The sequence below is a fragment of the Phoxinus phoxinus genome (genome assembly GCF_949152265.1).
Source record: "Phoxinus phoxinus genome assembly, chromosome: 18".
Taxonomy (NCBI): Eukaryota; Metazoa; Chordata; class Actinopteri; order Cypriniformes; family Leuciscidae; genus Phoxinus; species Phoxinus phoxinus.
In genome coordinates, this window is record NC_136893.1 from 32,957,260 (window position 1) to 32,981,104 (window position 23,845).

The window sequence follows — 23,845 nt, forward strand, 5'->3', positions numbered from 1 at the left end:
CTCGAGGCCCGCCACTCTCGCGTTCGGGCAAGGGTCCCCGCGGGACCTCCTCACCCGATTTTGAGCTCTCTGGGTTTTCGCGTTCCCGAGATATGAGCGATTTTCTTCTGAGCTCGTGACGTCACCGACGGCCGCCATTTTGACGCGCGCCCGGTGGTTTTCGGCTAATATCTCCGCGAAAACAGCACCAAAAATCATGAAACTGGTATCTTTATTTTCAGTTCAACTAGACGGTTCCAAAGAGCTCGGTGCTCGTCGGATCCGTTGAGTTTTCGCCGAGATATTTGCGTTTTTCGCATTCGTTTGGCTGTATCTCGTGCCCCCGGGGGGCCCCGAGGTCGTGGGTGGGCTCGTTGGAAAGATCTCGTCCCGTTCTAAACTCGATAAAAATTTGGCGTTGATTGGACGTGATCTCGCCGAGTTATTGGCGTTTAAATCAGTTTTCATTGGGTTACCGTCCTTCTAACTTCATGTGCTCGTAGATAGTTAAGCCCGCGGGCGGGCTGTCTTACTTCAAACCCGGCTCGGATTCCTCGGCCCCGCAGTTGTCCCTTGGGCCTGTGGCTTGACTCTGGGGGTAAGTTCACTCCAAAGCAATAAGTCCAAAACATTGCGGTACACTTGGGGATCCAGGCAGTCGGGACTCCTCGGCCAGCCCCGTGGAAGGTGGCCCTTTGTGGGTCAAAGACAGATTTAACTGCCACCCCTGGAAGTCCACCTGGAGCTAAGACGGTCCTAAAACGGCCCTCCAGGGTTATATAGAGGTACTGTGGTAGAGGGGGCACCCTGACACAGACCATTTCGAGTCCCACTCAGAGTCACTCTGGCTGGGGATAAATCCTGGAGGGAGAGGGCCTCCAGTAGCAAACCAAACCAAGCCCAGCCTGGGGGCACTCTGGCTGGGGATAAATCCTGGAGGGAGAGGGCCTCCAGGAGCAAACCAAGTCCAGCCTGGGGGCACTCTGGCTGGGGATAAATCCTGGAGGGAGAGGGCCTCCAGGAGCAAACCAAGCCCAGCCTGGGGGCACTCTGGCTGGGGATAAATCCTGGAGGGAGAGGGCCTCCAGGAGCAAACCAAGCCCAGCCTGGGGGCACTCTGGCTGGGGATAAATCCTGGAGGGAGAGGGCCTCCAGGAGCAAACCAAGCCCAGCCTGGGGAAACTCTGGCTGGGGATAAATCCTTCCAAAACCTAAGTCCAGTTGTGCAGTACCCGTGGGGCTCCATACACTCGTGACTCCTCGGCCTGGCCCGGAAAGGGTGGACTTTCCTGGGTCAAAGGCAGATTTAACCGCCACCCCTGGAGCTCCACCTGGAGCTAAGACGGTCCTAAAATGGGCCTTCGGGGTTGTATGGGAGAAGGTGACTGTGGTTGAGGGACATGGCACCCTCACACAAACCATTGTGGCTCCCACTCAGAGTCAATCTGGCTGGGGATAAAATCTAAATTGGGCCATGCCGTGGAGCTCTGGAAGTCCTTGAGGGAGACGGCCTCCAGGAGCAATCCAAGCCCAGCCAGTGGGCACTCTGAGTCGGGCAGAGGGTGGACCAAGGTGGGGGTCCCATCCCGGAGCTCTGGTTCTCCAAGTCGGGCAGAGGGTGGACCAAGGTGGGGGTCCCAGCCCGGAGCTCTGGTTCTCCAAGTTGGGCAGAGGGTTGACCAAGGTGGGGGTCCCAGCCTGGTGCTCTGGTTCTCCGCGTCGGGCAGAGGGTGGACCAAGGCAGGGGTCCCTGCCCGGAGCCCTGGATCCCCGAGTCGGGCTGAGGCTGGAGATCCCCGGCCGCAGGGAACCAGCGAACCGGGCCAACCGCCAAAACCTAAGTTAATTTTGGGTTACCAGTGGCCTGGTTCTCTGGTGGCGCGGGGTGGCTGGGACAGTAATGCCCGGGCTTAAGTGTGGGACCCCCGGGTTCGGCCGGTGCGTGGGTGAGGGTGGAGGCCGGGGCTGTGGGGTAGCTCTGGTTCTCTGAGTCGGGCAGAGGGTGGACCACGGTGGGGGTCCCTGTCTGGAGCTCTGGTTCTCTGAGTCGGGCAGAGTAGCTCCAAAACCCAAGTCCAATGTGCGTTACCCGTGGGGCTCCATACACTCGTGACTCCTCGTCCTGCCCCGGGAAGGGTGGCCTTTCCTGGGTCAAAGGCAGATTTAACCGCCACCCCTGGAGCTCCACCTGGAGCTAAGACGGTCCTAAAACGGGCCTTCGGGGTTGTATGGGAGAAGGTGAGTGTGGTTGAGGGACACGGCACCCTCCCACAGACCATTGTGACACCCACTCAGAGTCAATATGGCTGCGGATACAATCTAAATCGGGCCATGCCATGGAGCCCTGGAAGTCCTGGAGGGAGAGGGCATCCAGGAGAAATCCAAGCCCAGCCAGTGGGCACTCTGAGTCGGGCAGAGGGTGAACTAAGGTGGGGTTCCCAGCCCGGAGCGCTGGTTCTACAAGTCAGTCAGAGGGTGGACCAAGGTGGGGGTCCCTGCCCGGAGTTCTGGTTCTCCAAGTCTGGGAAGACGGTGGACATAGGTGTGGGTCCCTGCCCAGAGCCCTGGATCTGTGAGTCGGCCTGAGGCCGAAGAACCCCGGCCGTGCGGAGCCATAGAACCCGGCTGGCCACCAAAACCTAAGTTAATTTTGGGTTACCAGTGGCCCGCTTCTCTGGTGGCGCGGAGTGGCTGGGACAGTGATGCCCGGGCTTAAGTGTGGGACCCCCGGGTTCGGCCGGTGCGCAGGTGAGGGTGCAGTGGGGTAGCTCGGGCAGAGGGTGGACCACGGTGGGGGTCCCTGCCCAGAGCCCTGGATCCCTGAGTCAGCCTGAGGCCAAAGAACCCCGGCCGTACGGAACCAGGGAACCAGGCCGGCCGCCAAAACCTAAGTTAATTTTGGGTTACCAGTGGCCTGGTTCTCTGGTGGCGCGGGGTGGCTGGGACAATAATGCCCGGGCTTAAGTGTGGGACCCCCGGGTTCGGCCGGTGCACAGGTGATGGTGGAGGCCCAAGTTGTGCAGGAGCTCTGGATCTCCGAGTCGGGCAGGGGGTGGACCAAGGTGGGGGTCCCAGCCCGGAGCTCTGGTTCTCCAAGTCGGGCAGAGGGTGGCCCAAGGTGGGGGTCCCAGCCCGGAGCTCTGGTTCTCCAAGTCGGGTAGAGGGGTGTCCACGAACAACCTAAAGTGCCACCTAAGTGCCTATTCTCCATCACTATGTCCACGAACAGCCTAAAGTGCCACCTAAGTGCCTATTCTTCATCACGGTGTCCTCGAACAGCCTAAAGTGCCACCTCACAGCCTATTCTTCATCACTATGTCCACGAACAGCTTAAAGTGCCACCTCACAGCCTATTCTTCATCAGTATGTCCACGAACAGCCAAAAGTGCCACCTAAGTGCCCTTTTCTCCATCACAGTGTCCACGAACAGCCTAAAAGAAGAAGAAGAAATAAGTGGAAATCCAACAATCTGCTCTTACAACCAGTTTTTGTCCAGGGGAGAGCGCGAACGCAGTCCCCCACTACCATAAATTATGCAGTCGAGATTCCCACATTTGGGGAATTCGCAGGGGTCAGCACGACCGGAGTGCAATGGCCGAGCCTCGCCCTGGGTGAACCACCTTCCTGATCATGGTGTCTCCCCTGCCAGGTAAGTATGAATTCATAGGCCTCCGGTCAGAGGCACCCTGCCCATCTTCGCAATCCTCACCGACGGTCGGACAATCAAACGCACACCTGATTCAACTCATCAGCTCGTTAGTAGAGACTCCAAGAGATAAGAGAGACATCAGAAATGTGCAGTGACGGACCTTTCTTTTCTTTCTCTTTTTCATGCTCCGGCTCCATGAGCCAAAAATCTGTTTAGTGTGCAGTCCCCGGATAGTGGACGAATCAGATATTAAACTGGAAAGAACAGAGTTGATTTTTTTTTTATTGTTTATTTGTTTGTTTTTTACACCACCACCCTACCTTTACTAGTATAGTCTATGAGCACCTACTACACCTTTCAAACACCAATACAAAGCAGTATCCACTAGTTCCATTAACATCTGCTGCCACACAAGTCTAAAACATTTCTTTCATTCAACACTTTAGAAGGGGTGCACCGTTCCCAGAAGTACTGCAATACCGGGTCGATGCGTGGAGTGGACGGAGCAAGCCCCTATACCATCTCCCAGTTCCAAAAATCAATTTAATATATGGTGCCCGGGTAGGGCACGTATCAGATATTAAACTGATAAGAACAGATACTACACTTGATCTTAGCCAAAAGGCCGAGAAGCGATGACACAATGACGCAGAGGCGGGGGAGCCGGCAAAGGCCACGCCCACCTGGGCCGCGGCGGGAGGGACTGAGGCCGCCAACAAACAAGCTCAGCGACTGGTTGACAAACCGAAAACGGACCACAACAGAGTGCGCAACACGACACTTTGGAGTGCAACCTGGGATTCTGGATCATCATCAACATTCTGCCCTGAACGTGAGCGGGCAGACCAAAGCGTACGTCGTGGAGACTTCTGAGGGATGGCAGTACCCACCCCCGGTCTGCAACATCACCAAGGCTCGGCCCGGCCGGACCCAGGGTGGCGCTGCAGCGATCAAAAGTACGATATGGCGCGTAACTCCTAAACCGCCGTTCGCAGACCCAAGTGTCTTACATCCCCGGAATCCTTGGCTCGGGCCGAACGAGACGCACGCCTCGGATTGGATGGTCGCGCTGGTGCGACTTTCGGGTATTTGGGACTTTCTGAAATACCTACTTTTGCACACTAGTCCTAGGTGTTGTGCCCAATCTGACCCAAACCGGTGCAGCAAGATTGTCCAGAGTCTGACTGCCAACAGTGATTGGGAAAAAAGTGTGAATTTCGCTTCACGTTGGCGACGGGACGCCAAAACGTTGGGAGTGGGCGAGGCGGGCTTTACTCGAATGGCTATAACTCTCCAACCGAATGAGACGATCACACCCAAGTCGGTACACCCGTGTATGGACTCAGCCTGTGGTCACATGAAAGGGGATTTGGCGACTGGCCACTTGGTGGCGCTGTAAACAGAAAAAACAACAACATGAGTGCGGCCGTAGACGACTGTGTATCAAGTGCTTTTTCACACATGCACAAGGTATTCACACCACATGATAGAACTCCTCATTCTGAACTATTTTGCCTCCGGGACCACTGCTGTCAATCAAAGCGTTTGTTAAATATCTGAGATTATGTGAACAATAATAAAAAACCCACTTTCGCAGACTGAAAAACCTAGGTTGTTTTATATCTCTCAATCAACCAGCGCAGGTCAATTCGAAAGACTTCCTAGGCCATTCCTTGTCTGAAAAAGAAGAAGAAGAAATAAGTGGAAATCCAACAATCTGCTCTTACAACCAGTTTTTGTCCAGGGGAGAGCGCGAACGCAGTCCCCCACTACCATAAATTATGCAGTCGAGATTCCCACATTTGGGGAATTCGCAGGGGTCAGCACGACCGGAGTGCAATGGCCGAGCCTCGCCCTGGGTGAACCACCTTCCTGATCATGGTGTCTCCCCTGCCAGGTAAGTATGAATTCATAGGCCTCCGGTCAGAGGCACCCTGCCCATCTTCGCAATCCTCACCGACGGTCGGACAATCAAACGCACACCTGATTCAACTCATCAGCTCGTTAGTAGAGACTCCAAGAGATAAGAGAGACATCAGAAATGTGCAGTGACGGACCTTTCTTTTCTTTCTCTTTTTCATGCTCCGGCTCCATGAGCCAAAAATCTGTTTAGTGTGCAGTCCCCGGATAGTGGACGAATCAGATATTAAACTGGAAAGAACAGAGTTGATTTTTTTTTTATTGTTTATTTGTTTGTTTTTTACACCACCACCCTACCTTTACTAGTATAGTCTATGAGCACCTACTACACCTTTCAAACACCAATACAAAGCAGTATCCACTAGTTCCATTAACATCTGCTGCCACACAAGTCTAAAACATTTCTTTCATTCAACACTTTAGAAGGGGTGCACCTTTCCCAGAAGTACTGCAATACCGGGTCGATGCGTGGAGTGGACGGAGCAAGCCCCTATACCATCTCCCAGTTCCAAAAATCAATTTAATATATGGTGCCCGGGTAGGGCACGTATCAGATATTAAACTGATAAGAACAGATACTACACTTGATCTTAGCCAAAAGGCCGAGAAGCGATGACACAATGACGCAGAGGCGGGGGAGCCGGCAAAGGCCACGCCCACCTGGGCCGCGGCGGGAGGGACTGAGGCCGCCAACAAACAAGCTCAGCGACTGGTTGACAAACCGAAAACGGACCACAACAGAGTGCGCAACACGACACTTTGGAGTGCAACCTGGGATTCTGGATCATCATCAACATTCTGCCCTGAACGTGAGCGGGCAGACCAAAGCGTACGTCGTGGAGACTTCTGAGGGATGGCAGTACCCACCCCCGGTCTGCAACATCACCAAGGCTCGGCCCGGCCGGACCCAGGGTGGCGCTGCAGCGATCAAAAGTACGATATGGCGCGTAACTCCTAAACCGCCGTTCGCAGACCCAAGTGTCTTACATCCCCGGAATCCTTGGCTCGGGCCGAACGAGACGCACGCCTCGGATTGGATGGTCGCGCTGGTGCGACTTTCGGGTATTTGGGACTTTCTGAAATACCTACTTTTGCACACTAGTCCTAGGTGTTGTGCCCAATCTGACCCAAACCGGTGCAGCAAGATTGTCCAGAGTCTGACTGCCAACAGTGATTGGGAAAAAAGTGTGAATTTCGCTTCACGTTGGCGACGGGACGCCAAAACGTTGGGAGTGGGCGAGGCGGGCTTTACTCGAATGGCTATAACTCTCCAACCGAATGAGACGATCACACCCAAGTCGGTACACCCGTGTATGGACTCAGCCTGTGGTCACATGAAAGGGGATTTGGCGACTGGCCACTTGGTGGCGCTGTAAACAGAAAAAACAACAACATGAGTGCGGCCGTAGACGACTGTGTATCAAGTGCTTTTTCACACATGCACAAGGTATTCACACCACATGATAGAACTCCTCATTCTGAACTATTTTGCCTCCGGGACCACTGCTGTCAATCAAAGCGTTTGTTAAATATCTGAGATTATGTGAACAATAATAAAAAACCCACTTTCGCAGACTGAAAAACCTAGGTTGTTTTATATCTCTCAATCAACCAGCGCAGGTCAATTCGAAAGACTTCCTAGGCCATTCCTTGTCTGAAAAAGAAGAAGAAGAAATAAGTGGAAATCCAACAATCTGCTCTTACAACCAGTTTTTGTCCAGGGGAGAGCGCGAACGCAGTCCCCCACTACCATAAATTATGCAGTCGAGATTCCCACATTTGGGGAATTCGCAGGGGTCAGCACGACCGGAGTGCAATGGCCGAGCCTCGCCCTGGGTGAACCACCTTCCTGATCATGGTGTCTCCCCTGCCAGGTAAGTATGAATTCATAGGCCTCCGGTCAGAGGCACCCTGCCCATCTTCGCAATCCTCACCGACGGTCGGACAATCAAACGCACACCTGATTCAACTCATCAGCTCGTTAGTAGAGACTCCAAGAGATAAGAGAGACATCAGAAATGTGCAGTGACGGACCTTTCTTTTCTTTCTCTTTTTCATGCTCCGGCTCCATGAGCCAAACATCTGTTTAGTGTGCAGTCCCCGGATAGTGGACGAATCAGATATTAAACTGGAAAGAACAGAGTTGATTTTTTTTTATTGTTTATTTGTTTGTTTTTTACACCACCACCCTACCTTTACTAGTATAGTCTATGAGCACCTACTACACCTTTCAAACACCAATACAAAGCAGTATCCACTAGTTCCATTAACATCTGCTGCCACACAAGTCTAAAACATTTCTTTCATTCAACACTTTAGAAGGGGTGCACCTTTCCCAGAAGTACTGCAATACCGGGTCGATGCGTGGAGTGGACGGAGCAAGCCCCTATACCAGGGGTCGGCAACTGGCGGCCCGCGGGCCAAAACTGGCCCGCCAGCAATATTTTCTGGCCCGCTGGATTATTTTGGAAGTCCGTTTTTTTTTTTTTTTTTTTTTTTTTTTTTTTACTATAACGGTTTACAAATATGCCCCGTGAATCAGTGATGCGCGGGATGATCCAAAATGAGCGACGAGTGCCTGCGGTCACCCGCGGTTACGAGTCATCCAAAAATATTTTTAATGATATTCGGGTCGCGGTCGGTCGGGTCGTTTGAAATAAAGATGCCAATTAAACCATTGTAATTTATATAGTACTAGACATAATGTTCTATGAAATACACAGGTCTACACTTTATTGTCTGAATAACTGCGCGAGGATGACGCACGAGCTCAGTCTGCAGAGATGACAGTGGGAAATCCTTATTTACCTTTTGAATGTTGAGCGCATTATTAGGCTAACTTTTGAATAAGAGCTGAAGCGGGACAAAATGCCCGATTTCCCAAAACGTTGAACTGAGCAATGCCATTGTGCCATTTTAATAGGCTACTTTTAAACGCATATAGCTCAGTAATGCGAGTTTTATGTATTTTCTGAGAGGGGGCGGGGTTTTTGTTGGGAAATTCGGAGGAGAGACGCACACTTCGAGACTGGATAAACACATGCAGCATCTTAATTGTTAAGAAAATGAAACGAAATAAATGAATAAATCAAGCCTGTATTACAAATACAGCATTCAGAAAAATGCGCACCCCTAGTTCCTACGTCTATGGCCCAATATGCGGGCCAGGAAGCGGGTCGGGTACAATATTTTCTTTCTTTTGTTTGCGGTCCGAGTTGCGGGCGGGTTAGTTGAAAACGTCGGTCGGGTGCGGGTTGTTTTATACATTGACCCGCGCATCACTGCCGTGTATCATTCGTTCATTCGTTTTTTCCCCCCATTAAAATAAAAAATGAAAAACGACTTGTTTTTGAGATTTGAGATTCTGAAAACGAGATCTAAATTTTTAACGCAGGTGAACACTTTTTTAAGCTTTTACTTTTAAGTATTTTAAGCGGTTGCTGAATTGAACCTGGGAGCAGGAAGGAAAAAAACAGTCCCGCGCAGACCTCTTGTGTCCCGAATAAATAATAATAAAAAAAAAGGAATAACGTTCAAAAGTTGTACAGTCCATTGGTAATACAATGCTAAATCAGATATATGTACAATAACATGTCCAACAATCGATTTAAATAGTACATGGGGTTTAATTTATCGTTAATAAGATGTATTCGCGGCATTTTCTCGTGTGCTTAAATGGTCCAGTGGTAGAACTTTCGTCAAGTGTGTAAAAGGTTCTGGGTTCTAATCTGCATTTGTATAGTTTTTTTTTTCGTTTTTTCTTCTTCATCTAAACCGATTATGCTCATCAGTGGTTGTATATAAGTAGTAGGGACACGTTTGTGTGCATTATATTTTGTGATTTCACCTAACGAATAGGCCTATTCCATGTAGCTGGCCCGCCATCTACTGGATAAAAAAAATATTGGCCCGCGGCCAAAGTTACTTGCCGACCCCTGCCCTATACCATCTCCCAGTTCCAAAAATCAATTTAATATATGGTGCCCGGGTAGGGCACGTATCAGATATTAAACTGATAAGAACAGATACTACACTTGATCTTAGCCAAAAGGCCGAGAAGCGATGACACAATGACGCAGAGGCGGGGGAGCCGGCAAAGGCCACGCCCACCTGGGCCGCGGCGGGAGGGACTGAGGCCGCCAACAAACAAGCTCAGCGACTGGTTGACAAACCGAAAACGGACCACAACAGAGTGCGCAACACGACACTTTGGAGTGCAACCTGGGATTCTGGATCATCATCAACATTCTGCCCTGAACGTGAGCGGGCAGACCAAAGCGTACGTCGTGGAGACTTCTGAGGGATGGCAGTACCCACCCCCGGTCTGCAACATCACCAAGGCTCGGCCCGGCCGGACCCAGGGTGGCGCTGCAGCGATCAAAAGTACGATATGGCGCGTAACTCCTAAACCGCCGTTCGCAGACCCAAGTGTCTTACATCCCCGGAATCCTTGGCTCGGGCCGAACGAGACGCACGCCTCGGATTGGATGGTCGCGCTGGTGCGACTTTCGGGTATTTGGGACTTTCTGAAATACCTACTTTTGCACACTAGTCCTAGGTGTTGTGCCCAATCTGACCCAAACCGGTGCAGCAAGATTGTCCAGAGTCTGACTGCCAACAGTGATTGGGAAAAAAGTGTGAATTTCGCTTCACGTTGGCGACGGGACGCCAAAACGTTGGGAGTGGGCGAGGCGGGCTTTACTCGAATGGCTATAACTCTCCAACCGAATGAGACGATCACACCCAAGTCGGTACACCCGTGTATGGACTCAGCCTGTGGTCACATGAAAGGGGATTTGGCGACTGGCCACTTGGTGGCGCTGTAAACAGAAAAAACAACAACATGAGTGCGGCCGTAGACGACTGTGTATCAAGTGCTTTTTCACACATGCACAAGGTATTCACACCACATGATAGAACTCCTCATTCTGAACTATTTTGCCTCCGGGACCACTGCTGTCAATCAAAGCGTTTGTTAAATATCTGAGATTATGTGAACAATAATAAAAAACCCACTTTCGCAGACTGAAAAACCTAGGTTGTTTTATATCTCTCAATCAACCAGCGCAGGTCAATTCGAAAGACTTCCTAGGCCATTCCTTGTCTGAAAAAGAAGAAGAAGAAATAAGTGGAAATCCAACAATCTGCTCTTACAACCAGTTTTTGTCCAGGGGAGAGCGCGAACGCAGTCCCCCACTACCATAAATTATGCAGTCGAGATTCCCACATTTGGGGAATTCGCAGGGGTCAGCACGACCGGAGTGCAATGGCCGAGCCTCGCCCTGGGTGAACCACCTTCCTGATCATGGTGTCTCCCCTGCCAGGTAAGTATGAATTCATAGGCCTCCGGTCAGAGGCACCCTGCCCATCTTCGCAATCCTCACCGACGGTCGGACAATCAAACGCACACCTGATTCAACTCATCAGCTCGTTAGTAGAGACTCCAAGAGATAAGAGAGACATCAGAAATGTGCAGTGACGGACCTTTCTTTTCTTTCTCTTTTTCATGCTCCGGCTCCATGAGCCAAAAATCTGTTTAGTGTGCAGTCCCCGGATAGTGGACGAATCAGATATTAAACTGGAAAGAACAGAGTTGATTTTTTTTTTATTGTTTATTTGTTTGTTTTTTACACCACCACCCTACCTTTACTAGTATAGTCTATGAGCACCTACTACACCTTTCAAACACCAATACAAAGCAGTATCCACTAGTTCCATTAACATCTGCTGCCACACAAGTCTAAAACATTTCTTTCATTCAACACTTTAGAAGGGGTGCACCTTTCCCAGAAGTACTGCAATACCGGGTCGATGCGTGGAGTGGACGGAGCAAGCCCCTATACCAGGGGTCGGCAACTGGCGGCCCGCGGGCCAAAACTGGCCCGCCAGCAATATTTTCTGGCCCGCTGGATTATTTTGGAAGTCCGTTTTTTTTTTTTTTTTTTTTTTTTTTTTTTACTATAACGGTTTACAAATATGCCCCGTGAATCAGTGATGCGCGGGATGATCCAAAATGAGCGACGAGTGCCTGCGGTCACCCGCGGTTACGAGTCATCCAAAAATATTTTTAATGATATTCGGGTCGCGGTCGGTCGGGTCGTTTGAAATAAAGATGCCAATTAAACCATTGTAATTTATATAGTACTAGACATAATGTTCTATGAAATACACAGGTCTACACTTTATTGTCTGAATAACTGCGCGAGGATGACGCACGAGCTCAGTCTGCAGAGATGACAGTGGGAAATCCTTATTTACCTTTTGAATGTTGAGCGCATTATTAGGCTAACTTTTGAATAAGAGCTGAAGCGGGACAAAATGCCCGATTTCCCAAAACGTTGAACTGAGCAATGCCATTGTGCCATTTTAATAGGCTACTTTTAAACGCATATAGCTCAGTAATGCGAGTTTTATGTATTTTCTGAGAGGGGGCGGGGTTTTTGTTGGGAAATTCGGAGGAGAGACGCACACTTCGAGACTGGATAAACACATGCAGCATCTTAATTGTTAAGAAAATGAAACGAAATAAATGAATAAATCAAGCCTGTATTACAAATACAGCATTCAGAAAAATGCGCACCCCTAGTTCCTACGTCTATGGCCCAATATGCGGGCCAGGAAGCGGGTCGGGTACAATATTTTCTTTCTTTTGTTTGCGGTCCGAGTTGCGGGCGGGTTAGTTGAAAACGTCGGTCGGGTGCGGGTTGTTTTATACATTGACCCGCGCATCACTGCCGTGTATCATTCGTTCATTCGTTTTTTCCCCCCATTAAAATAAAAAATGAAAAACGACTTGTTTTTGAGATTTGAGATTCTGAAAACGAGATCTAAATTTTTAACGCAGGTGAACACTTTTTTAAGCTTTTACTTTTAAGTATTTTAAGCGGTTGCTGAATTGAACCTGGGAGCAGGAAGGAAAAAAACAGTCCCGCGCAGACCTCTTGTGTCCCGAATAAATAATAATAAAAAAAAAGGAATAACGTTCAAAAGTTGTACAGTCCATTGGTAATACAATGCTAAATCAGATATATGTACAATAACATGTCCAACAATCGATTTAAATAGTACATGGGGTTTAATTTATCGTTAATAAGATGTATTCGCGGCATTTTCTCGTGTGCTTAAATGGTCCAGTGGTAGAACTTTCGTCAAGTGTGTAAAAGGTTCTGGGTTCTAATCTGCATTTGTATAGTTTTTTTTTTCGTTTTTTCTTCTTCATCTAAACCGATTATGCTCATCAGTGGTTGTATATAAGTAGTAGGGACACGTTTGTGTGCATTATATTTTGTGATTTCACCTAACGAATAGGCCTATTCCATGTAGCTGGCCCGCCATCTACTGGATAAAAAAAATATTGGCCCGCGGCCAAAGTTACTTGCCGACCCCTGCCCTATACCATCTCCCAGTTCCAAAAATCAATTTAATATATGGTGCCCGGGTAGGGCACGTATCAGATATTAAACTGATAAGAACAGATACTACACTTGATCTTAGCCAAAAGGCCGAGAAGCGATGACACAATGACGCAGAGGCGGGGGAGCCGGCAAAGGCCACGCCCACCTGGGCCGCGGCGGGAGGGACTGAGGCCGCCAACAAACAAGCTCAGCGACTGGTTGACAAACCGAAAACGGACCACAACAGAGTGCGCAACACGACACTTTGGAGTGCAACCTGGGATTCTGGATCATCATCAACATTCTGCCCTGAACGTGAGCGGGCAGACCAAAGCGTACGTCGTGGAGACTTCTGAGGGATGGCAGTACCCACCCCCGGTCTGCAACATCACCAAGGCTCGGCCCGGCCGGACCCAGGGTGGCGCTGCAGCGATCAAAAGTACGATATGGCGCGTAACTCCTAAACCGCCGTTCGCAGACCCAAGTGTCTTACATCCCCGGAATCCTTGGCTCGGGCCGAACGAGACGCACGCCTCGGATTGGATGGTCGCGCTGGTGCGACTTTCGGGTATTTGGGACTTTCTGAAATACCTACTTTTGCACACTAGTCCTAGGTGTTGTGCCCAATCTGACCCAAACCGGTGCAGCAAGATTGTCCAGAGTCTGACTGCCAACAGTGATTGGGAAAAAAGTGTGAATTTCGCTTCACGTTGGCGACGGGACGCCAAAACGTTGGGAGTGGGCGAGGCGGGCTTTACTCGAATGGCTATAACTCTCCAACCGAATGAGACGATCACACCCAAGTCGGTACACCCGTGTATGGACTCAGCCTGTGGTCACATGAAAGGGGATTTGGCGACTGGCCACTTGGTGGCGCTGTAAACAGAAAAAACAACAACATGAGTGCGGCCGTAGACGACTGTGTATCAAGTGCTTTTTCACACATGCACAAGGTATTCACACCACATGATAGAACTCCTCATTCTGAACTATTTTGCCTCCGGGACCACTGCTGTCAATCAAAGCGTTTGTTAAATATCTGAGATTATGTGAACAATAATAAAAAACCCACTTTCGCAGACTGAAAAACCTAGGTTGTTTTATATCTCTCAATCAACCAGCGCAGGTCAATTCGAAAGACTTCCTAGGCCATTCCTTGTCTGAAAAAGAAGAAGAAGAAATAAGTGGAAATCCAACAATCTGCTCTTACAACCAGTTTTTGTCCAGGGGAGAGCGCGAACGCAGTCCCCCACTACCATAAATTATGCAGTCGAGATTCCCACATTTGGGGAATTCGCAGGGGTCAGCACGACCGGAGTGCAATGGCCGAGCCTCGCCCTGGGTGAACCACCTTCCTGATCATGGTGTCTCCCCTGCCAGGTAAGTATGAATTCATAGGCCTCCGGTCAGAGGCACCCTGCCCATCTTCGCAATCCTCACCGACGGTCGGACAATCAAACGCACACCTGATTCAACTCATCAGCTCGTTAGTAGAGACTCCAAGAGATAAGAGAGACATCAGAAATGTGCAGTGACGGACCTTTCTTTTCTTTCTCTTTTTCATGCTCCGGCTCCATGAGCCAAACATCTGTTTAGTGTGCAGTCCCCGGATAGTGGACGAATCAGATATTAAACTGGAAAGAACAGAGTTGATTTTTTTTTATTGTTTATTTGTTTGTTTTTTACACCACCACCCTACCTTTACTAGTATAGTCTATGAGCACCTACTACACCTTTCAAACACCAATACAAAGCAGTATCCACTAGTTCCATTAACATCTGCTGCCACACAAGTCTAAAACATTTCTTTCATTCAACACTTTAGAAGGGGTGCACCTTTCCCAGAAGTACTGCAATACCGGGTCGATGCGTGGAGTGGACGGAGCAAGCCCCTATACCAGGGGTCGGCAACTGGCGGCCCGCGGGCCAAAACTGGCCCGCCAGCAATATTTTCTGGCCCGCTGGATTATTTTGGAAGTCCGTTTTTTTTTTTTTTTTTTTTTTTTTTTTTTACTATAACGGTTTACAAATATGCCCCGTGAATCAGTGATGCGCGGGATGATCCAAAATGAGCGACGAGTGCCTGCGGTCACCCGCGGTTACGAGTCATCCAAAAATATTTTTAATGATATTCGGGTCGCGGTCGGTCGGGTCGTTTGAAATAAAGATGCCAATTAAACCATTGTAATTTATATAGTACTAGACATAATGTTCTATGAAATACACAGGTCTACACTTTATTGTCTGAATAACTGCGCGAGGATGACGCACGAGCTCAGTCTGCAGAGATGACAGTGGGAAATCCTTATTTACCTTTTGAATGTTGAGCGCATTATTAGGCTAACTTTTGAATAAGAGCTGAAGCGGGACAAAATGCCCGATTTCCCAAAACGTTGAACTGAGCAATGCCATTGTGCCATTTTAATAGGCTACTTTTAAACGCATATAGCTCAGTAATGCGAGTTTTATGTATTTTCTGAGAGGGGGCGGGGTTTTTGTTGGGAAATTCGGAGGAGAGACGCACACTTCGAGACTGGATAAACACATGCAGCATCTTAATTGTTAAGAAAATGAAACGAAATAAATGAATAAATCAAGCCTGTATTACAAATACAGCATTCAGAAAAATGCGCACCCCTAGTTCCTACGTCTATGGCCCAATATGCGGGCCAGGAAGCGGGTCGGGTACAATATTTTCTTTCTTTTGTTTGCGGTCCGAGTTGCGGGCGGGTTAGTTGAAAACGTCGGTCGGGTGCGGGTTGTTTTATACATTGACCCGCGCATCACTGCCGTGTATCATTCGTTCATTCGTTTTTTCCCCCCATTAAAATAAAAAATGAAAAACGACTTGTTTTTGAGATTTGAGATTCTGAAAACGAGATCTAAATTTTTAACGCAGGTGAACACTTTTTTAAGCTTTTACTTTTAAGTATTTTAAGCGGTTGCTGAATTGAACCTGGGAGCAGGAAGGAAAAAAACAGTCCCGCGCAGACCTCTTGTGTCCCGAATAAATAATAATAAAAAAAAAGGAATAACGTTCAAAAGTTGTACAGTCCATTGGTAATACAATGCTAAATCAGATATATGTACAATAACATGTCCAACAATCGATTTAAATAGTACATGGGGTTTAATTTATCGTTAATAAGATGTATTCGCGGCATTTTCTCGTGTGCTTAAATGGTCCAGTGGTAGAACTTTCGTCAAGTGTGTAAAAGGTTCTGGGTTCTAATCTGCATTTGTATAGTTTTTTTTTTCGTTTTTTCTTCTTCATCTAAACCGATTATGCTCATCAGTGGTTGTATATAAGTAGTAGGGACACGTTTGTGTGCATTATATTTTGTGATTTCACCTAACGAATAGGCCTATTCCATGTAGCTGGCCCGCCATCTACTGGATAAAAAAAATATTGGCCCGCGGCCAAAGTTACTTGCCGACCCCTGCCCTATACCATCTCCCAGTTCCAAAAATCAATTTAATATATGGTGCCCGGGTAGGGCACGTATCAGATATTAAACTGATAAGAACAGATACTACACTTGATCTTAGCCAAAAGGCCGAGAAGCGATGACACAATGACGCAGAGGCGGGGGAGCCGGCAAAGGCCACGCCCACCTGGGCCGCGGCGGGAGGGACTGAGGCCGCCAACAAACAAGCTCAGCGACTGGTTGACAAACCGAAAACGGACCACAACAGAGTGCGCAACACGACACTTTGGAGTGCAACCTGGGATTCTGGATCATCATCAACATTCTGCCCTGAACGTGAGCGGGCAGACCAAAGCGTACGTCGTGGAGACTTCTGAGGGATGGCAGTACCCACCCCCGGTCTGCAACATCACCAAGGCTCGGCCCGGCCGGACCCAGGGTGGCGCTGCAGCGATCAAAAGTACGATATGGCGCGTAACTCCTAAACCGCCGTTCGCAGACCCAAGTGTCTTACATCCCCGGAATCCTTGGCTCGGGCCGAACGAGACGCACGCCTCGGATTGGATGGTCGCGCTGGTGCGACTTTCGGGTATTTGGGACTTTCTGAAATACCTACTTTTGCACACTAGTCCTAGGTGTTGTGCCCAATCTGACCCAAACCGGTGCAGCAAGATTGTCCAGAGTCTGACTGCCAACAGTGATTGGGAAAAAAGTGTGAATTTCGCTTCACGTTGGCGACGGGACGCCAAAACGTTGGGAGTGGGCGAGGCGGGCTTTACTCGAATGGCTATAACTCTCCAACCGAATGAGACGATCACACCCAAGTCGGTACACCCGTGTATGGACTCAGCCTGTGGTCACATGAAAGGGGATTTGGCGACTGGCCACTTGGTGGCGCTGTAAACAGAAAAAACAACAACATGAGTGCGGCCGTAGACGACTGTGTATCAAGTGCTTTTTCACACATGCACAAGGTATTCACACCACATGATAGAACTCCTCATTCTGAACTATTTTGCCTCCGGGACCACTGCTGTCAATCAAAGCGTTTGTTAAATATCTGAGATTATGTGAACAATAATAAAAAACCCACTTTCGCAGACTGAAAAACCTAGGTTGTTTTATATCTCTCAATCAACCAGCGCAGGTCAATTCGAAAGACTTCCTAGGCCATTCCTTGTCTGAAAAAGAAGAAGAAGAAATAAGTGGAAATCCAACAATCTGCTCTTACAACCAGTTTTTGTCCAGGGGAGAGCGCGAACGCAGTCCCCCACTACCATAAATTATGCAGTCGAGATTCCCACATTTGGGGAATTCGCAGGGGTCAGCACGACCGGAGTGCAATGGCCGAGCCTCGCCCTGGGTGAACCACCTTCCTGATCATGGTGTCTCCCCTGCCAGGTAAGTATGAATTCATAGGCCTCCGGTCAGAGGCACCCTGCCCATCTTCGCAATCCTCACCGACGGTCGGACAATCAAACGCACACCTGATTCAACTCATCAGCTCGTTAGTAGAGACTCCAAGAGATAAGAGAGACATCAGAAATGTGCAGTGACGGACCTTTCTTTTCTTTCTCTTTTTCATGCTCCGGCTCCATGAGCCAAAAATCTGTTTAGTGTGCAGTCCCCGGATAGTGGACGAATCAGATATTAAACTGGAAAGAACAGAGTTGATTTTTTTTTTATTGTTTATTTGTTTGTTTTTTACACCACCACCCTACCTTTACTAGTATAGTCTATGAGCACCTACTACACCTTTCAAACACCAATACAAAGCAGTATCCACTAGTTCCATTAACATCTGCTGCCACACAAGTCTAAAACATTTCTTTCATTCAACACTTTAGAAGGGGTGCACCTTTCCCAGAAGTACTGCAATACCGGGTCGATGCGTGGAGTGGACGGAGCAAGCCCCTATACCATCTCCCAGTTCCAAAAATCAATTTAATATATGGTGCCCGGGTAGGGCACGTATCAGATATTAAACTGATAAGAACAGATACTACACTTGATCTTAGCCAAAAGGCCGAGAAGCGATGACACAATGACGCAGAGGCGGGGGAGCCGGCAAAGGCCACGCCCACCTGGGCCGCGGCGGGAGGGACTGAGGCCGCCAACAAACAAGCTCAGCGACTGGTTGACAAACCGAAAACGGACCACAACAGAGTGCGCAACACGACACTTTGGAGTGCAACCTGGGATTCTGGATCATCATCAACATTCTGCCCTGAACGTGAGCGGGCAGACCAAAGCGTACGTCGTGGAGACTTCTGAGGGATGGCAGTACCCACCCCCGGTCTGCAACATCACCAAGGCTCGGCCCGGCCGGACCCAGGGTGGCGCTGCAGCGATCAAAAGTACGATATGGCGCGTAACTCCTAAACCGCCGTTCGCAGACCCAAGTGTCTTACATCCCCGGAATCCTTGGCTCGGGCCGAACGAGACGCACGCCTCGGATTGGATGGTCGCGCTGGTGCGACTTTCGGGTATTTGGGACTTTCTGAAATACCTACTTTTGCACACTAGTCCTAGGTGTTGTGCCCAATCTGACCCAAACCGGTGCAGCAAGATTGTCCAGAGTCTGACTGCCAACAGTGATTGGGAAAAAAGTGTGAATTTCGCTTCACGTTGGCGACGGGACGCCAAAACGTTGGGAGTGGGCGAGGCGGGCTTTACTCGAATGGCTATAACTCTCCAACCGAATGAGACGATCACACCCAAGTCGGTACACCCGTGTATGGACTCAGCCTGTGGTCACATGAAAGGGGATTTGGCGACTGGCCACTTGGTGGCGCTGTAAACAGAAAAAACAACAACATGAGTGCGGCCGTAGACGACTGTGTATCAAGTGCTTTTTCACACATGCACAAGGTATTCACACCACATGATAGAACTCCTCATTCTGAACTATTTTGCCTCCGGGACCACTGCTGTCAATCAAAGCGTTTGTTAAATATCTGAGATTATGTGAACAATAATAAAAAACCCACTTTCGCAGACTGAAAAACCTAGGTTGTTTTATATCTCTCAATCAACCAGCGCAGGTCAATTCGAAAGACTTCCTAGGCCATTCCTTGTCTGAAAAAGAAGAAGAAGAAATAAGTGGAAATCCAACAATCTGCTCTTACAACCAGTTTTTGTCCAGGGGAGAGCGCGAACGCAGTCCCCCACTACCATAAATTATGCAGTCGAGATTCCCACATTTGGGGAATTCGCAGGGGTCAGCACGACCGGAGTGCAATGGCCGAGCCTCGCCCTGGGTGAACCACCTTCCTGATCATGGTGTCTCCCCTGCCAGGTAAGTATGAATTCATAGGCCTCCGGTCAGAGGCACCCTGCCCATCTTCGCAATCCTCACCGACGGTCGGACAATCAAACGCACACCTGATTCAACTCATCAGCTCGTTAGTAGAGACTCCAAGAGATAAGAGAGACATCAGAAATGTGCAGTGACGGACCTTTCTTTTCTTTCTCTTTTTCATGCTCCGGCTCCATGAGCCAAACATCTGTTTAGTGTGCAGTCCCCGGATAGTGGACGAATCAGATATTAAACTGGAAAGAACAGAGTTGATTTTTTTTTTATTGTTTATTTGTTTGTTTTTTACACCACCACCCTACCTTTACTAGTATAGTCTATGAGCACCTACTACACCTTTCAAACACCAATACAAAGCAGTATCCACTAGTTCCATTAACATCTGCTGCCACACAAGTCTAAAACATTTCTTTCATTCAACACTTTAGAAGGGGTGCACCTTTCCCAGAAGTACTGCAATACCGGGTCGATGCGTGGAGTGGACGGAGCAAGCCCCTATACCATCTCCCAGTTCCAAAAATCAATTTAATATATGGTGCCCGGGTAGGGCACGTATCAGATATTAAACTGATAAGAACAGATACTACACTTGATCTTAGCCAAAAGGCCGAGAAGCGATGACACAATGACGCAGAGGCGGGGGAGCCGGCAAAGGCCACGCCCACCTGGGCCGCGGCGGGAGGGACTGAGGCCGCCAACAAACAAGCTCAGCGACTGGTTGACAAACCGAAAACGGACCACAACAGAGTGCGCAACACGACACTTTGGAGTGCAACCTGGGATTCTGGATCATCATCAACATTCTGCCCTGAACGTGAGCGGGCAGACCAAAGCGTACGTCGTGGAGACTTCTGAGGGATGGCAGTACCCACCCCCGGTCTGCAACATCACCAAGGCTCGGCCCGGCCGGACCCAGGGTGGCGCTGCAGCGATCAAAAGTACGATATGGCGCGTAACTCCTAAACCGCCGTTCGCAGACCCAAGTGTCTTACATCCCCGGAATCCTTGGCTCGGGCCGAACGAGACGCACGCCTCGGATTGGATGGTCGCGCTGGTGCGACTTTCGGGTATTTGGGACTTTCTGAAATACCTACTTTTGCACACTAGTCCTAGGTGTTGTGCCCAATCTGACCCAAACCGGTGCAGCAAGATTGTCCAGAGTCTGACTGCCAACAGTGATTGGGAAAAAAGTGTGAATTTCGCTTCACGTTGGCGACGGGACGCCAAAACGTTGGGAGTGGGCGAGGCGGGCTTTACTCGAATGGCTATAACTCTCCAACCGAATGAGACGATCACACCCAAGTCGGTACACCCGTGTATGGACTCAGCCTGTGGTCACATGAAAGGGGATTTGGCGACTGGCCACTTGGTGGCGCTGTAAACAGAAAAAACAACAACATGAGTGCGGCCGTAGACGACTGTGTATCAAGTGCTTTTTCACACATGCACAAGGTATTCACACCACATGATAGAACTCCTCATTCTGAACTATTTTGCCTCCGGGACCACTGCTGTCAATCAAAGCGTTTGTTAAATATCTGAGATTATGTGAACAATAATAAAAAACCCACTTTCGCAGACTGAAAAACCTAGGTTGTTTTATATCTCTCAATCAACCAGCGCAGGTCAATTCGAAAGACTTCCTAGGCCATTCCTTGTCTGAAAAAGAAGAAGAAGAAATAAGTGGAAATCCAACAATCTGCTCTTACAACCAGTTTTTGTCCAGGGGAGAGCGCGAACGCAGTCCCCCACTACCATAAATTATGCAGTCGAGATTCCCACATTTGGGGAATTCGCAGGGGTCAGCACGACCGGAGTGCAATGGCCGAGCCTCGCCCTGGGTGAACCACCTTCCTGATCATGGTGTCTCCCCTGCCAGGTAAGTATGAATTCATAGGCCTCCGGTCAGAGGCACCCTGCCCATCTTCGCAATCCTCACCGACGGTCGGACAATCAAACGCACACCTGATTCAACTCATCAGCTCGTTAGTAGAGACTCCAAGAGATAAGAGAGACATCAGAAATGTGCAGTGACGGACCTTTCTTTTCTTTCTCTTTTTCATGCTCCGGCTCCATGAGCCAAACATCTGTTTAGTGTGCAGTCCCCGGATAGTGGACGAATCAGATATTAAACTGGAAAGAACAGAGTTGATTTTTTTTTTATTGTTTATTTGTTTGTTTTTTACACCACCACCCTACCTTTACTAGTATAGTCTATGAGCACCTACTACACCTTTCAAACACCAATACAAAGCAGTATCCACTAGTTCCATTAACATCTGCTGCCACACAAGTCTAAAACATTTCTTTCATTCAACACTTTAGAAGGGGTGCACCTTTCCCAGAAGTACTGCAATACCGGGTCGATGCGTGGAGTGGACGGAGCAAGCCCCTATACCAGGGGTCGGCAACTGGCGGCCCGCGGGCCAAAACTGGCCCGCCAGCAATATTTTCTGGCCCGCTGGATTATTTTGGAAGTCCGTTTTTTTTTTTTTTTTTTTTTTTTTTTTTTACTATAACGGTTTACAAATATGCCCCGTGAATCAGTGATGCGCGGGATGATCCAAAATGAGCGACGAGTGCCTGCGGTCACCCGCGGTTACGAGTCATCCAAAAATATTTTTAATGATATTCGGGTCGCGGTCGGTCGGGTCGTTTGAAATAAAGATGCCAATTAAACCATTGTAATTTATATAGTACTAGACATAATGTTCTATGAAATACACAGGTCTACACTTTATTGTCTGAATAACTGCGCGAGGATGACGCACGAGCTCAGTCTGCAGAGATGACAGTGGGAAATCCTTATTTACCTTTTGAATGTTGAGCGCATTATTAGGCTAACTTTTGAATAAGAGCTGAAGCGGGACAAAATGCCCGATTTCCCAAAACGTTGAACTGAGCAATGCCATTGTGCCATTTTAATAGGCTACTTTTAAACGCATATAGCTCAGTAATGCGAGTTTTATGTATTTTCTGAGAGGGGGCGGGGTTTTTGTTGGGAAATTCGGAGGAGAGACGCACACTTCGAGACTGGATAAACACATGCAGCATCTTAATTGTTAAGAAAATGAAACGAAATAAATGAATAAATCAAGCCTGTATTACAAATACAGCATTCAGAAAAATGCGCACCCCTAGTTCCTACGTCTATGGCCCAATATGCGGGCCAGGAAGCGGGTCGGGTACAATATTTTCTTTCTTTTGTTTGCGGTCCGAGTTGCGGGCGGGTTAGTTGAAAACGTCGGTCGGGTGCGGGTTGTTTTATACATTGACCCGCGCATCACTGCCGTGTATCATTCGTTCATTCGTTTTTTCCCCCCATTAAAATAAAAAATGAAAAACGACTTGTTTTTGAGATTTGAGATTCTGAAAACGAGATCTAAATTTTTAACGCAGGTGAACACTTTTTTAAGCTTTTACTTTTAAGTATTTTAAGCGGTTGCTGAATTGAACCTGGGAGCAGGAAGGAAAAAAACAGTCCCGCGCAGACCTCTTGTGTCCCGAATAAATAATAATAAAAAAAAAGGAATAACGTTCAAAAGTTGTACAGTCCATTGGTAATACAATGCTAAATCAGATATATGTACAATAACATGTCCAACAATCGATTTAAATAGTACATGGGGTTTAATTTATCGTTAATAAGATGTATTCGCGGCATTTTCTCGTGTGCTTAAATGGTCCAGTGGTAGAACTTTCGTCAAGTGTGTAAAAGGTTCTGGGTTCTAATCTGCATTTGTATAGTTTTTTTTTTCGTTTTTTCTTCTTCATCTAAACCGATTATGCTCATCAGTGGTTGTATATAAGTAGTAGGGACACGTTTGTGTGCATTATATTTTGTGATTTCACCTAACGAATAGGCCTATTCCATGTAGCTGGCCCGCCATCTACTGGATAAAAAAAATATTGGCCCGCGGCCAAAGTTACTTGCCGACCCCTGCCCTATACCATCTCCCAGTTCCAAAAATCAATTTAATATATGGTGCCCGGGTAGGGCACGTATCAGATATTAAACTGATAAGAACAGATACTACACTTGATCTTAGCCAAAAGGCCGAGAAGCGATGACACAATGACGCAGAGGCGGGGGAGCCGGCAAAGGCCACGCCCACCTGGGCCGCGGCGGGAGGGACTGAGGCCGCCAACAAACAAGCTC